At 34.3% G+C, this 14,662-nt stretch overlaps 1 protein-coding gene, 1 long non-coding RNA gene and 1 other non-coding gene across 3 annotated transcripts in view; 2 read left to right on the top strand and 1 right to left on the bottom strand.

Annotated features, from left to right (window-relative positions):
* Pli (E3 ubiquitin-protein ligase pellino) overlaps positions 1-14,662 on the top strand; it is a 45,748-nt gene that overhangs the window by 17,135 nt on the left and 13,951 nt on the right. The window lies entirely within an intron of this gene.
* LOC148233169 (uncharacterized) lies at positions 716-7,214 on the top strand. The gene is made up of 3 exons (XR_015810347.1): positions 716-3,466; positions 5,549-5,821; positions 6,013-7,214. It is a non-coding gene; the product is annotated as an uncharacterized LOC148233169 (long non-coding RNA).
* LOC148233170 (U4atac minor spliceosomal RNA) lies at positions 1,453-1,574 on the bottom strand. Its single transcript, XR_015810559.1, has one exon. It is a non-coding gene; the product is annotated as a U4atac minor spliceosomal RNA (small nuclear RNA).

Below are 14,662 nucleotides of genomic sequence, written 5' to 3' on the forward strand. Positions count from 1 at the left end.
TGAACGGGCGCCTCGATGATGCGCGGGCCTTACCCTATCTCTAACGCTTCTAGTCTCTTCAATTTTTTCCCCTGCGCTGCGATTTGTTCGCTTAGCGGGAAAATGAAATTGACCACAATCGTACAGAATTGTTATTTCTGTAGAACAATTGTACACTTTTAACGCGCTATTCGGTGGTTAAGCGATTTATTTCGTAAATGTGTTGTTGCAAACGTTTGACACTTTGAGCACGAATGATTATTGACAGCTGTCTAATTTACAGTGTTGCCAATGTAGGAAACTCGAATTGGATCAACCTATATATTCGCTCGAAACTAACAATTAGATCATCCTATACAACCGAACACATATTATTATAAAATTGACAAATTATAATGGGAAGGTTCAAAAATTTCATTTTTAATAATACATCTTAGGTACATTAACCCTTTCAACTCATGATTATTCAGTGATTCCGCAGATGACAAGTGCAGGTGTATCGATCATTTAAAATTTGCTGAGACACCCACACATGGTTTAAAAAACTCAATCCCGCAGAAGGGTTTGTGATGCGAAATGCGAGGCACTTATTTATTTGTATTTGAAGGAATATGAATATATTCGTTTTGAATATTCAAGCAAGTTTATCTCAGGAACACTTGGATATGATTCACTGAGTACCCTTAGAAATATCATATTTATATAATTAAACAAGGTGTACGTAGAAATTCGCCTTTAGCGAGAACAATCCGATTACTGAATGGAAGAATCTGCTGTGAATCTTTCATAGAAGTAGTTAATGACTAATAATCAAGCGTCGATTATTTAATTTATTTATTAAAGCTATAATGTATATATCTTTATGAGGGATTCGCATTTACATTGAGCCCTATAAATACATTTAATTAAATTCGTAGTTGATGTCTTGATTACCCCTGATTTAAAGTACAGTATCATAATATGCTTTCTCCCGATTATACACGATCAACACAAGTGAAACAATGAGGCAAACGCTTTATATATAATTTAGTTGTTTTGATGACAAAGGGTTCTTAGGAGCTACACATTTGATATTATTTATAGCATAAAGGCTGTGCTTTCAACGATACCTGTCAAAATTAACTAAAGCTTCCTGGAACGCGATTGCCTTCGTATTTATTATTACTGCCTTTTATTATACCAGCGCAATTTATGTAAAATATTTATCACCGGTTCAATAACATTTCCCATAATACAAAACGACGTACCCTATTGTGAAAATTTTGCATGCAACGACCGTTTTATAACGGCACTCCGAGAGGAGCACAGTTTTAATTGAAAGTCATCGTCGAGCCATTGTCGCATCTCGGGTGTTGAAATGTTTTTTGTGATTGCGATTGTGCAACGGCGAAAAGCCATTAAACGGTTCAACAATTGTGCGATCGAAGACAATAAATTTTAATAAAACAATGACTTCCCCTGTAAGTAAAGGGAAGTTACAAAAATTGCACTCAGACCCCCGAAGAAGCTGGGCGCGGGTTTGTATGACTAGGTGTCAGCAGCAGCGGTCTCGCTAAACGCTCATTGACCGCTATGCTCCCCAAGACAAGGATTGGAATCCCGCGCCCTGTTCGCATGTTATATAGTGACGTGAGGTTGTTCCGTTTGCGAGTTACATAAACTGCTAGTGACATCTATTGGCGAGCGCTGGAAACATATTTTATAATAAAATAAGTTAATTAAATACCTTATTACGCCTTGCAGTGGACAAAATTTAAGAAATCGGTTGTAATTTACTAATATTTTATTATAGTATTATTTTCATAATTATTTTAAGGGTGTTGCCAACTTTTATCACTTGGTGGAATTGTATCAGTAAGATTACATTAAGTTCTATCAATGAATGGATAACGTATCTAGGCATTATTAAAAGCAAATTATTCTCATCCCATCTGGCAACCATGAGAAGGAACGATATTCGATTTGAAAAAATATTAGCATAATCTTTTATCATATCGCAGGATTATTGCGGTATAACAAAAATGTGGCTAAGCTTTTGATTGAAAGGTTTATCTTATAGAAAACTAGCAGACTCCTGCGTTTCTTAGGATTAAAATTTAGCATTCGAGTCATTCTGGCCGTATTTACATACATACAAAGAGAGTAAATATTTATAATTTTCGACTTTAAACCGATTTATTTTTCAAGTTAAAGTTTTGCAACTTTTCCTTTTGAATGTATTCGTAATATTCACGACGACACTGATAAGCACAACGGGAAATAACAAAGAATCCAACACAAGTTATTGTTTAAATTTTAAAAAAATACGTTCAAATACGCATTTCATTAGTGAAAGTCTGGGTGAGTGGGGTTATTTTGAATGTGATGACATTTTTAAGGGTCCTAGAGTGCAATTGAGCCGATTTTAAAACGAATCGTATCGCTTTTATCATAGGTAGCGGATGGGATAGTAAAGGAGGGGTGTTGCCTATGTTTTGAACAGTCCTAAAGATTGACTTAGCAATATTTCCGGAATAATACTGATCTTATATTTATCAATTAGCGATGTTCAACTCCATATATTTATTACATTTTATTATTGTCATTAATCATGATGTTCAGCAGTGCTATTTCAATCCTTTACTGCGTTTACATTTTGTTCATGATTATTTTATTTAGTGGTTGCTGGCGTTTTAATTATAATTACAATAAAATCCATCTAAGATTATCTCACGGTTGAAGCCCGATTTATTATTTTTGCGGCCCCGCACTACGTTGCGGAAAACGACACCGACAACAATATTTATCTGACCGCAGCTCTTTACACAAATCTAAAAGTAGCTCGGCACTTCCACACAGGCGTTTAAAATCAAAAGTCTTCGAGCGCGCACAGTGTGGGAATAATAATACGATTATTGCAATCGAGAAGAAAACCTACATGTTGTGTCGTCTGACCGGAATCACACGCCACGTGTGCGTATGTGATATAACTTCTTGCACACTTACTTACACGGTTGCGATCTTATTACGGGTATTACGAGAAGGCTTTCATTTCAAGGGCGGTCGGCGCCGAGTCGGTTTTCGTTATTGACATGATGTATGTATGTGTGCACGCGATGTTAGTTTTTCCTACGAAATTTGACGTTTGAGTATCGAAGGAAATTTGTTTTTGTAGACGGGCGACGAAAAAAAATCTATATACGCAAGCCAACCCAACCCAAACCTGCCCACGCAGCGAAACGTAGACGAAGGACGCGAAAATATATTGATTTCGCTATCAAGATGCACAAAAACTGTTTAAAAATCCATAACAAATGTTGAAGATACTTTGATTTCGAAAGAAAGTTCTTTTCAACCGCGCGCACATACTTTCTTTACATTAACTCGACTCTGTGGTGGTCTTCCTTATCTTGGGATAGCCATTTTAAAACATGATTCCATCATGTATTTTCCTTCTTATCAAACTACTTAGAGCATATGTTAGCCTTGCGCTAAACGAACATTAGCTGTTTTAACCCATACGTCACGGTGCCTCGAAATGAAAAATGACATCCGATGGGGTCGCTCAACTCCCCCAAACATTTCAAGTCAAAATATTGATGAATTCTTCATCAAATTTATTTAAAAATAGATAATTCTAAGTATAAAATTTGTTATTCATGATAAGCTTCATCATCTGGTCAATATTTAGGATTTTTTAATTAATCATTACGACGCATAAGTGACGACGTAAACGCCGAGATTTCGCTGCAGACTAGCTTTGCAGGTATACGAGTGACTGCCGCGCGCTCGGTACATAAAACTACGGAGTAACCCAAAAAAATAAACAAGTATTTCATTTATTTATTATTTCAATTTTTGAAATAAAAAATTGTTGCAACATTTATGTTGTTAATATACAAAAAAGTCAATATATAAATACTATTTTGAAATTAAAATAAAAATTTGAAAAAATAAAACACATTTATTTTATAAACACAAAAAAATTCAAGTGTAACACTAAAAAATATGTTTATTTTATACATATATATTAACATTTTATATTAATTTCAAATTTGTAAAAACTTTTTTCAAGCACACCTTTCTTTCGGATTGTGATATTTTGTGCAAATGATTATCTACAAAAGTGAGAAATGATATTTTTGCTAATACGAGTTTATTGATATATAATTCAATTGCAATCAAATATTCACTCACCATTGTAATTTTCTCTACCGTAATGGGAAATCTTCCAGGCAAACTCAATTCTTATCCATAAGTTTTTATGTGTATCTTGCTAATAATTTAAAAATAATAACTCGAAAAAATTACCATTTTCTAAAAAAATGTGTCATTTCTGAGATTCGGTACTTCCAGTGAGCCAGTAATATCTGACGGGAGATAATATTTACTCAAAAAAAATATGTTATGATTTCCTTATAACAGGATAGAAAAAATACAATATAATCTTACTAATCTGACAATCTTTAAATTCTCAGTAATCCATTATTATCTAATGGTTAATGGTAAGATACATTTTTAGTGTCTTGTACTTTTTATATATGTACATCGTATTTTTTATTTTCTGTAATTTTACTTCATTTCTAAATTAACCCTTTTACATTGGCATGCGTGTCCTTGCCAACAGTTAGAGGGCGAAATATTTCCCTGATTGCGGCTATAAAATTGAAGGAATTGGCTAGCGAATCATTCAAATCGATTCAATTTGGTGGACGTTATGCATGTATATGTAAATGAGTATGTAGCCACAGTTACTTTGGCAAATTGTAATAAATATTATATGAATACATATAAGAAATAACCTGCAGCTGCTCGGAAAAATAAACTATAAATTGTGATTATGTACACGTGAGTACAATAAAAGCATTTATTAAAAAATATCTTCTCTGGTCAAACGATCATCAAATCTGAGCACCGAAAATCTATCTCTAGACATGACCGCTGAATAAAAATATTGTTTGGACAGTTTGTTTGTTGTCGATAATTCTTTGAACTGTATTTTACCCCCATTCAATCCTCCAGAAGATAATAGGATACCTATAAACGCTTCAACTTCGATACGATTTACGGGAGAAATGTATTTTTTTAAATGTATTATCAATATCGATATCGCTATCGTATTCGCTACCACTCTCGTCAGAATCTTGCAAAATTCTTAGCAACTCTTCGTCAGTTACAAGCCGATCAGCCATTTTACAATTTCAAAAGTAACGTGAGAAATAAAATAACAATAACGATCGAATTTGGCGGTTCAATTCGAACTGTATGTTTTTTTGGGTAACGGTGTAGTTTGCGATAAAGCGTTGAAGGAACCGCGTGGAGGGGGCGCCGCGCGAAATTCTTAGAAGGCGAATTTCTCTAAAAACTGACTCAGGTATACAAATCACACGGCGACAGTACCGATTAGAGTTGATTTTATTTTTTTCTCGCGATTGGAGATAATAAAGTACAATGATTATTTTTAATATTTATTCTTTAAACTACTTTTGACAAATACAAAAAGTTTGCGACAAATAGGATTTATATTAAATAAGTTATTTGAGAAAAACCAAAAAGTTGGGGGAGTCAATAGACCCCACAGGCACGGAAGGGTTAATATATTTGGTGGCCAGTCCAGCCTCTTGGTGGCCAAACGACTGTAACTGCTTTTTAACATATACTTATACAGTCCGGTTTATGGAATGCATGTCTTGTTTCTAAATAAAACACTATTTGATGTCCGTTTTTTTTAATTTTGCTGTCTTTATTTTTATAGTTTCAAAACATTGATATTGCCTAATTGTTAAAAACGTGCCTTTTTTATTATTTTTATGAGTAAGTAGACATCAAACCCGTTGAAACGAATAATTAACCCAATTGAACAGTGCACTGTGTATACAAGTAATATTATTTAACAAATGAAGTATCTTGTCCGAAAATTAGTATTTATTTAATTAAACGTTCTAATGACACGCGCCACATATGGGGCTCTGTCGTTACGCGACTGTAATGCCAAGAGCTACATACGGGGCATTTACAGAATATGTTACTTATGCTACGTAATGATATTAAAAGAATATTTAGGTATATTATAATATAATTATTATCGCTTCAATATATGTGTTAAAACAACGTCACCAGGGTTGCCATTAGCCACTAACAGTCCCTACGGTTCGCGCCTTTGTAATATGATGATGGTGACATGCTAAAATGATGATTTTTTATTTTTATATTGCTCGTTTATATTTTATAAAAAATATTTATTTTTTACTTTGTGTAAAAAAGCAAAAATTATTGTCTTGTAACTAAAGCACTTTTCTTTACAATGCTGCTGTTTTCGCTAGGGTGTTCGTGAATTGGTAGAAGTTGCGTAAATCGCAGTAAGTTGTTCTTACAGTGTGTGTTTAAAATGTCAATGTCGATTCATAATACCGCGATAATTTTTATAGCACGTCCCCATTTTACCGTGCTATTGGGGAATCTATTGTAGTGTAAATCTGTACATGTGATTCGCGAGCAAGATCTCGGTCTCGGCATTCGTTACGAAATTGAATTTCCGCACAATGCATCGGACACCGACCCAGACCTTCCGTTCGCTCCCACAAACCGTATCCGTCGGCAAATCTACTTTCGCCGCTGGCCGCACTCTATTGTGCTCTCGTTTCACTTTCAGCTTGCGATTAATTACCCAATGTGCGCATGTGTGATGACCGGTAGATCTGATTCCACGTGGCGTAGGATTAGAGTGTCGATTTAGCATTTTATGTTCAAGTCTTTAAGGGTAATAGCGTCGGCACCTTACTTACAGCTTTCTCCTTCTAGGAGATTACATTTTTTCTCGGTGATGAAAGTTTCATCATGTATTTAAAAACGCATTGGGTGAGTAATGTCCCGTCGTCGACCGGCCCGTAATGTATCATCTTAATTTATCATTCTTCATTCTGTGGACGAAAATGGGGTCAGAAGTCGACTCGGTGTACATCCACCGCTCTCACCAACTCTGGAGTACATACATATTTTGTTTTTGTCGTTGATTGTGTATGACAAAGTGCGCTTTGCTGACTATCGAAGTTTTGCGAAGTCGCCGTTTATCTCGGATAATTTCAGTTTGTATTATAGTTATCAATCGCTGCAATTATTACAATTTTGAATTGATGTCATATTTTAGATGTGTCGATTCATGCATAAATGTAATTCGTAATATTGATTGGATGCATTTACCGAGAAATAACCGCAAAATAAGGCATTGACATTAAAAAAACAATATATAACAAAAATAATATTAAAATTAAGATAAAAAATAATACAAAGTAAAAAAAAACATAAAATATTTAAAGTAAATTATACGAACCAGACCAGCTCCTCGTAACTGGCATTAAAAAGGAGCCGGATGGAAACAGCTAAGTCGCCATCGAAAGAGGACGCGATCGTGATTCTCGGAAAACGTTCCTTTGGTAGTTTGAAGAAATGCTTAGCGATATACAACTTTTTGCGAGAACTCAGATAATCGTATCCAAATGCTCCTAAAAAAAAGCCACCGGGACATAAGTACAGATAATAACCAAATATCCTTTTATAAATGTATCTCATTTTCTGAACTTTTTCGATTAATAGGGAATTCCAAATTATAGATCCCGATTCAAGAGTGCTGCGAACTAGGTAAAATGCGTTCCTCAAACAAACCCGAGCATATTGGAAGATCTATTACATATGTTGTTTACGTGTAGAGAGAACATTCACTTGCATTCAAAAATGATTCTGATATCTTTAGTAGACGTTTCTCTAGTCAAAACCTTCCCATCGAGATCGTAGGAATAAACTGATGGTGAACGGGATCGAGAAAATGACACTTTCCGTCCCTAAAGGTCAGACGGTTAACGGAAGCACATCTCCATAGATAGTAGAAAGTAGTCCGTAACAGATCGAATGCATTTATCCAATTTTAAATCATCTGCATACTGAAAAAAACTTGAATTTGTAACTGCCGTTTTTAAGTCATTATAAATAACGCGAAGAGCAGAGGGTCCAGGTTGGACCCTTGATGAACCACCGAAGTGGTGAGATATCGTTCAAATAACTAGTGAATAGCCGAGTTAAACTTTGTCGAATGCCTTTTCAAAATTCGTATAAACTAGTAAATACAGGTCTATTTATGTGTGTAATTGAGTCTAAATATGTTTAAATATATTTAGGCAGTTTTTAGTGGGAACCGCCGCCTTAAAGCCTGGCCTTTTTTTCAACCCATTTAGCCTGTTTTTGTTTTATTAATATTCCTTCAAGCGTCAACTTAAATCCACAAAACTCGCATTTAACAGTACCGTTATACTACTGCCATCGAGCGCCTTATAAATAAAACAATCTCGAGTAATTTAAATATTTATCTGACAGTCAAATTTGATTGTCGTGCGCAGTGAACCATTTAAGTCTACATTCAAAATAAAATTGCTATTTAAATCAGTGGTTCCTGAACATTTTGATCAAATTAAACTTTTGCAAGCTTGTATAATTTATTTATTGGTTATAATCTTTAAATACAAATACATATGCTATCTTATATGCCACGCAGCGACACATTTTCAATTCCTCATTAAAGTTTATTTTTTGTGAGAATTTTTTTTTCTTGCATTAGAAAATTATGTTATAGTAAATGTGTTGTATATTATCAGTGAATTTATAGTTTCGCTTAGGGCATCCAAATACCCGGCCTATTTCATTACCCGGTTTCACGGGTATTATCCGACGAAGAACCGGGTACCCGCTTCGGTTCCGAGTAATGTTTGTAAGCTATTAAATAAAAATACTTTTGTTTATTATATTTGAATCTTTGATTAAATATGACGTGATATATTTAATTTTATTTTAATAATTAATATAAAATAGGGTATTGCAATAAAATCAATATAATTTGTTATTATTAATACTTTACTCAATCGAAATATTTCTACATTCCATCGGTAGGTTAGGTTAGGTTAAGTGCTATCCCTTTTTTGTCGTTTAAAGACGTTAGTCGCGTAAGAACGCCGATTCGGCTCTTCCATTTAATTTGAAATAATGGAAAAAATATTTAAATGAAATCAACCGGATATCCGTCAAAAATTACCCGGTTTTCGGTTCCATGAAAAACATGCCGGGTACCCGGTTTCGGTTCTGCCCGGTTCGAATGCCCTAGTTTCACTATCATGAATATAATTTCACTAACTCAGTCACATCATTTGATAATATTTAAAATAAATTATACCAAACCTAAACTTAATCAAAATGAATTAACCTAATGAAAGTATAGTTTTAGAAGTATTTGCTTGTGTTTGACGTTTCGCAACTGTCAGATTGGGTTTCAACGACAGCTTAGACCTGCATGTAATTGCTAGTTAAATTATATCGGTCTACCGTAGAAAATATATTCGGATATAATTTCATTGAAGTGACTGTGAATATATAACTTCATTTGTAATACACATTCACTGTAACAATACTCTTACGTGATTTAGATGGCTAGCTTTGCTATGCTATGCTAGACATTCATAATTTATTTATATATTTTTAAAATATAAATCTGATAGTTATCAAACCGCACACTACTGCGTACGCTGCGGTATGTCCTGCGTAATATTATCAAGGCTTCTTTAGTTTGTGTAAAATCTAGCATATACAGCATTTTTTAAAAGCAAATATGACCCGAATTAATAAAATAATTAAGTCGGAGTTTCTGAATTATTTGTCCAATCTTTTTGATTGTTTTTTTAAGACATTTTAAGCAATACCCTCGGATTATTCTAGTTGATTAATTATGAAGTCGTGACGCCATTATTATAAACCGCAGATTATTTATTATGCACAACTGATTTGCTGCTTTGAATTAAAATTTATTCTGCTCGGAATTAAACGCGAGTGTGGGCTTGCTTAAATTTTATGTATTTGCGATAGGTATCGCGATTCCGCGTCGATTCTGGCATTGGCCGAATTTTCGTAGTCGTTTTGCCGATTACGTGTCCGGTCCGGCCCGTCAACGGTTTTCGTTTCCGCCGATGAAGATGGATATGAAATACGTATCCATTTATACCCGCTATGACCGCACAATGGCGGTGTTCCCACACGTAAGAGGAGAACGCTCGACACAATACGAATCGGATGACACAGAAACCCGGCTCAGTCTCCTTCCGCTTTCGGCCAATTATTCAAAGTCGAAAGCTCTGTGTACTTCGTTCGAATGTCCACCGTTTGTTGATAAAGAGGGGTAGTTAATAGTAACACTGCCGCACATTTAATGTTTTTAAAAAGTTTGATGGCATTGTCGATGGGCATATAAGATAATACATGATAAAATCATTTCCAGTCAAGATCAGATAGCTCTATTTTCCGTTGAAATCATAGACCATTTAGAGATGGACATCAGTTTTTTACATGTTCGAGTCAATATAAAATGTATTTATTTATTCATTGCAAAATCACATGCGTTAGTCCAATGTGGTTACAACTGGGTCGACACAATCAACCACTACGAAGTAAGTAGTGAGATGAAGTCTGTAATCAGTGACATTTATGTTATTAATAATAATATACGATCTTCATCCGCGAATTTATGAAAACTTAATCTGTGACTTATTCCGATCTTCTAGACACGATATAAATTGAAAAATACTGTATTCCACATGGGTTTCAAACCCAGGAGTAGATGTAGGTTAAAATACAATAACATTCACCTAGATTCTAGGTCTAGGTTTTTGAGTACTAAATTATGGCAATTCATAGTAATAATACATTATTTCATAGTTTCGTTTGTGTTTGAATAAGTTGCATTGCAGACTATTGTCTCGTAATAAGTCCGGTGAGACGCTTGAAGGTCGTTAAAAATGTAATCGATTATTTAAAAACGCGAATTTTCAGCACGCAAACCTTGATTTTCAAGGCTTTGCTCCTCAAGGCCCGTCGCAATAATTCAGCAGGAATTTCATGAAAAATTCAATGATTTTTTCGCAATTTCTACACTAGACTTAATTAAGTCAATTATTATTTTGTATATGCTGTTATAATATCAAATTTGCAATCGGTAACAAATTTTTTGCAAACGGCCATAGATCCTTCACACAGTTAAACATGGTCACTATGTTTATTATTTCCTATCTAACTAATTACGATGATGAACCATTGATTGTGTTTTTATAAATATAAAAATATGATATTATCTGATCAAAACTATCATTTCAGAAGTGTACTTATACTACTTTTAAAAAAACGACTCATATATCAAAATATCTTTAAGATGTAATTTAATACTATCTGGTCCTAAAGTATATTTTTAACTTTCGTTATATTCTAATTCGGACTCGAATGAGTTGTCAATAGACAACAGTAAAACAAATTTTGAACATCAATAAAATACTGAGATAAAACTTATTATCGATGTTCGCAGAAGATATTTTTTGTGTTAAAAATAAAGTAAATAGAGCGATTATATAATAATCTCAATAGTCGTACTGCCCTGTGTACTTACACGTACCGGCATATCACACATGGCGGACGATCAATTACATGTCAGAAATTTAAGATCATGTTATCGAGCACTGATTTTTGTAAATTAATCGGCTTTGTTTCCTAAACCCATAATAAATTATGGGCACATTGTTACAATTTGCTTTTGGTGGGTTATATTTGAACGGAAATACGCCTAATTATAAAATTGATATATAGTCGTAATGATTATGATTACCTGATATTTTATTTTTGTAACAGCTGCCATGCATTTTCCCTTATGTACTATATACAATTATAACCTCAATGTAGCTCTATAATTAAAGTCGTTTTACTGTAATGCGCTACAACAAACTCGTTGCATGCATGCGTCGCGACAAAACCAAGGTTTTCGTGTGACATAAGTGAATCGATACAAAAGTCGCCTCTCGTTCCAAAAACGTTAGCGCTACTAACCCGCAGTTTTATATAATTGCGGCAATTAGACGGTTAACCGATTTTTAACTGACTCAACTCTTTAGAGTAGTGATAAAGTGTATCACGTGCGTATGAATGTTATATGTATGAATGTGCATTCGTTTCGAAGGGAAAAAATGTAGGTCGGCCTTTATCTGATATCTGACCGAGCATTAGGTCACCACTGTGGGTCGGAATTGAAAAGAAAATTCATTATTTAAAGCGATCGATTATTGCCAGCTTGTCGTTTTTGCTGTTTTTCATTTCGCTGCTTCTTTGATTTATTAACGGTAGATTCCGACTAGGGCATTATCACGACAGTCAACAATATCTAAAGCGCTTCAAACTGACCCCTTATGGACTTAAAATTTTAAGATACAAAAAATAAATATTTTTCAGCCTTGGCCTTCTATTGCCTAATTTCTAGCTTCTGTAGCTGATTTTATCTTGTGTTTTCGAAATACATATTTACTATAAATATAAAACACACTATTTAAGTGTATTTCTTTTATTTTTTCAGTAAATATACATTGATTGTGTAAAATGTATAATTCCGTTGGTTATAATTCTTATAAATTTTATGGAAAAACGAATGATACGTGATTAATAAGATCATGAATCATATTATTTTTAGCATTAATTGGAAGCGTCGTTACCTCTATTTAATTTTACAAAAATAACAAATAAGCAATCTAATAGCTACCAAAAATATTTTGCTTATATTAACATATGTAAAAAAGTAAACGTAATAGCTGTGAAAGACATTGCCTAAGAATTTGAAGGTCTTGGTTTAAAAACTAACACGAATCCAGAGAGAGGCCGATGTATTTTAGTGAATCAAGCATGTGTTCATTACAACTGTACATAACCTATAATTAACGCTTTCACCGCGGCTGATATTTTTGTGCGAAATTTCGAAATTTGTTAATATGTGGAGGGCACCTATTCATGCCATATTTTTAAAAATAATATGGTTCAATAAATTCAAATGATATACAACCTTAAATTATACTTAATAGCCATATTTTTAGGCTCATCCTTAGGTGTCTAATGAGTACTAGCGAATTTCTGTATGACAGCTATAGAAGCCATCCGCGGTGAAAGGGTTAACTACTGAATTTATTCAATAAATCGATGCTATGATAATTTACCCACCGCTCTTCTTCATTGCTGTGTATACATGCATTTTATTGTTATTATCTACAGCTCATCACATAGGGTGAGTTCTTGATGAATCGATTAATGCATTAGGGATGAAATCTTTTGCTTTTTCTACGGCCCACAATCGCTTACCATCTCATCCAAACAGATTAAATTTGGATTCGTCTGAGAAAGCCACTCTTCTCCAATCTTTGACGGTCCAATGGCGATGAGCTTTTGCCCATCATAGGCGATTCTTTTTCATTTTCTCAGTAAATAGTGTTTTTTTTGCTGGGTTTCGTGATTTAAATCCAGCTTCAACCAAACGTCTATTCACTGTCCTCGAAATATTCGAGTTTAAAGTAGATTGCAATTCTGTTTGTATTTCAGCGGCGGTTTTAAATCGATATTTTTTTATGATATCCTTTAATCTGCGGTCTTCCGACCACTCTAGAATTCCTGTTTCGCGATATTTTTTTTATAAATTTTCGAATAGCAGAAGCACTAAACACCGTGATTGACATTTGTTTAGATCTCTCCATGATTTTGGGTTTGTCTTTACATAGCCGAGGCTAAAGTGCAACTGAGGAGGCTTTACAAGTTAAAATATTTTGTAAATTATTACCACAGATGCACTTGATCAAACAAAAATAAAATAGAACAAGTTTTACGGAAAGAAAACATATAAATAATAGATTTCGTGAAATATTGCCTATGAAACTTTCAATTGGCTACATCTGTATGTCTAAATTAAGTTAAAAGTAGCGGGTCACGATTAAGACAATACGTTTGATTGATGCGTAAACTTAATAAAAATATTTTCACGCGTAATAATTCAACTAACTTTTGTACTTTGAATCGATAATTAATGGTGGATTTGGCATATGTTAATTCCAAATACTTTGCAAACACGCATAGTTTAATAGTTTTCATTCTGCGTTAGCTCAATTTCTCCGAATTGTTTCTAAAATTCACGAGCTCTGTGTTACTGATAAGGTAACCATTTGACTATATCTAAATGTTTGTTTTGGGCGATTGCGAAAATGGGAAAATCCTGATCGAGAGATAAACCTACAATGACGTTGCGCTATATTTACTCTAAAATGTTGTCGCCTTTTCCGAAAGTCTTTAAAATTCCTACCTAAATAATTGTGGTTATCCTCTTAAAATTCTTAAAACTTTCAACTAAAGGATTGTTCAGAATAACTCGTGTTTCTTCTCATAGTTCATGTGAATATTGCATTCACTACCTTCTAACCTCATTGGAATTGTGATGATGACACCTTTCCATTCCAAACCATCTTTATTTGGCAACCCTGCTCACGCTCCAGTCGTTGGAACCCATCACCGCTCGCCTCGATCTCGTAATCTTCGAGAGGCGATCGTTCCACTTTGGTCGCTAAAAAGTTCGGCTTCGTTCGCGGCGGCTGACCGCGAAACCGATCGTGCGGAACACCCTCTGGCCAAATCGGCTCTTTCCATTTCCACTTCTGCTACGTTCCATTTAACCAGCAAAGCCGAGTCTCCGTCGAAGGCGTCGTCAGATCTGAAGAGCGCCTTCATTAGTGGTTATTCGCGGTATGATTGAAATTAATACATTCGAAGTACACAAAGGTCGTCCGTTCACACCGTAATGTTCGATTTGTTGATGTGTAGCCAA

The sequence above is a fragment of the Plectrocnemia conspersa genome, unplaced genomic scaffold (genome assembly GCF_051122295.1).
Source record: "Plectrocnemia conspersa isolate PC_06_02 unplaced genomic scaffold, ASM5112229v1 ptg000008l, whole genome shotgun sequence".
NCBI classification, from domain to species: domain Eukaryota; kingdom Metazoa; phylum Arthropoda; class Insecta; order Trichoptera; family Polycentropodidae; genus Plectrocnemia; species Plectrocnemia conspersa.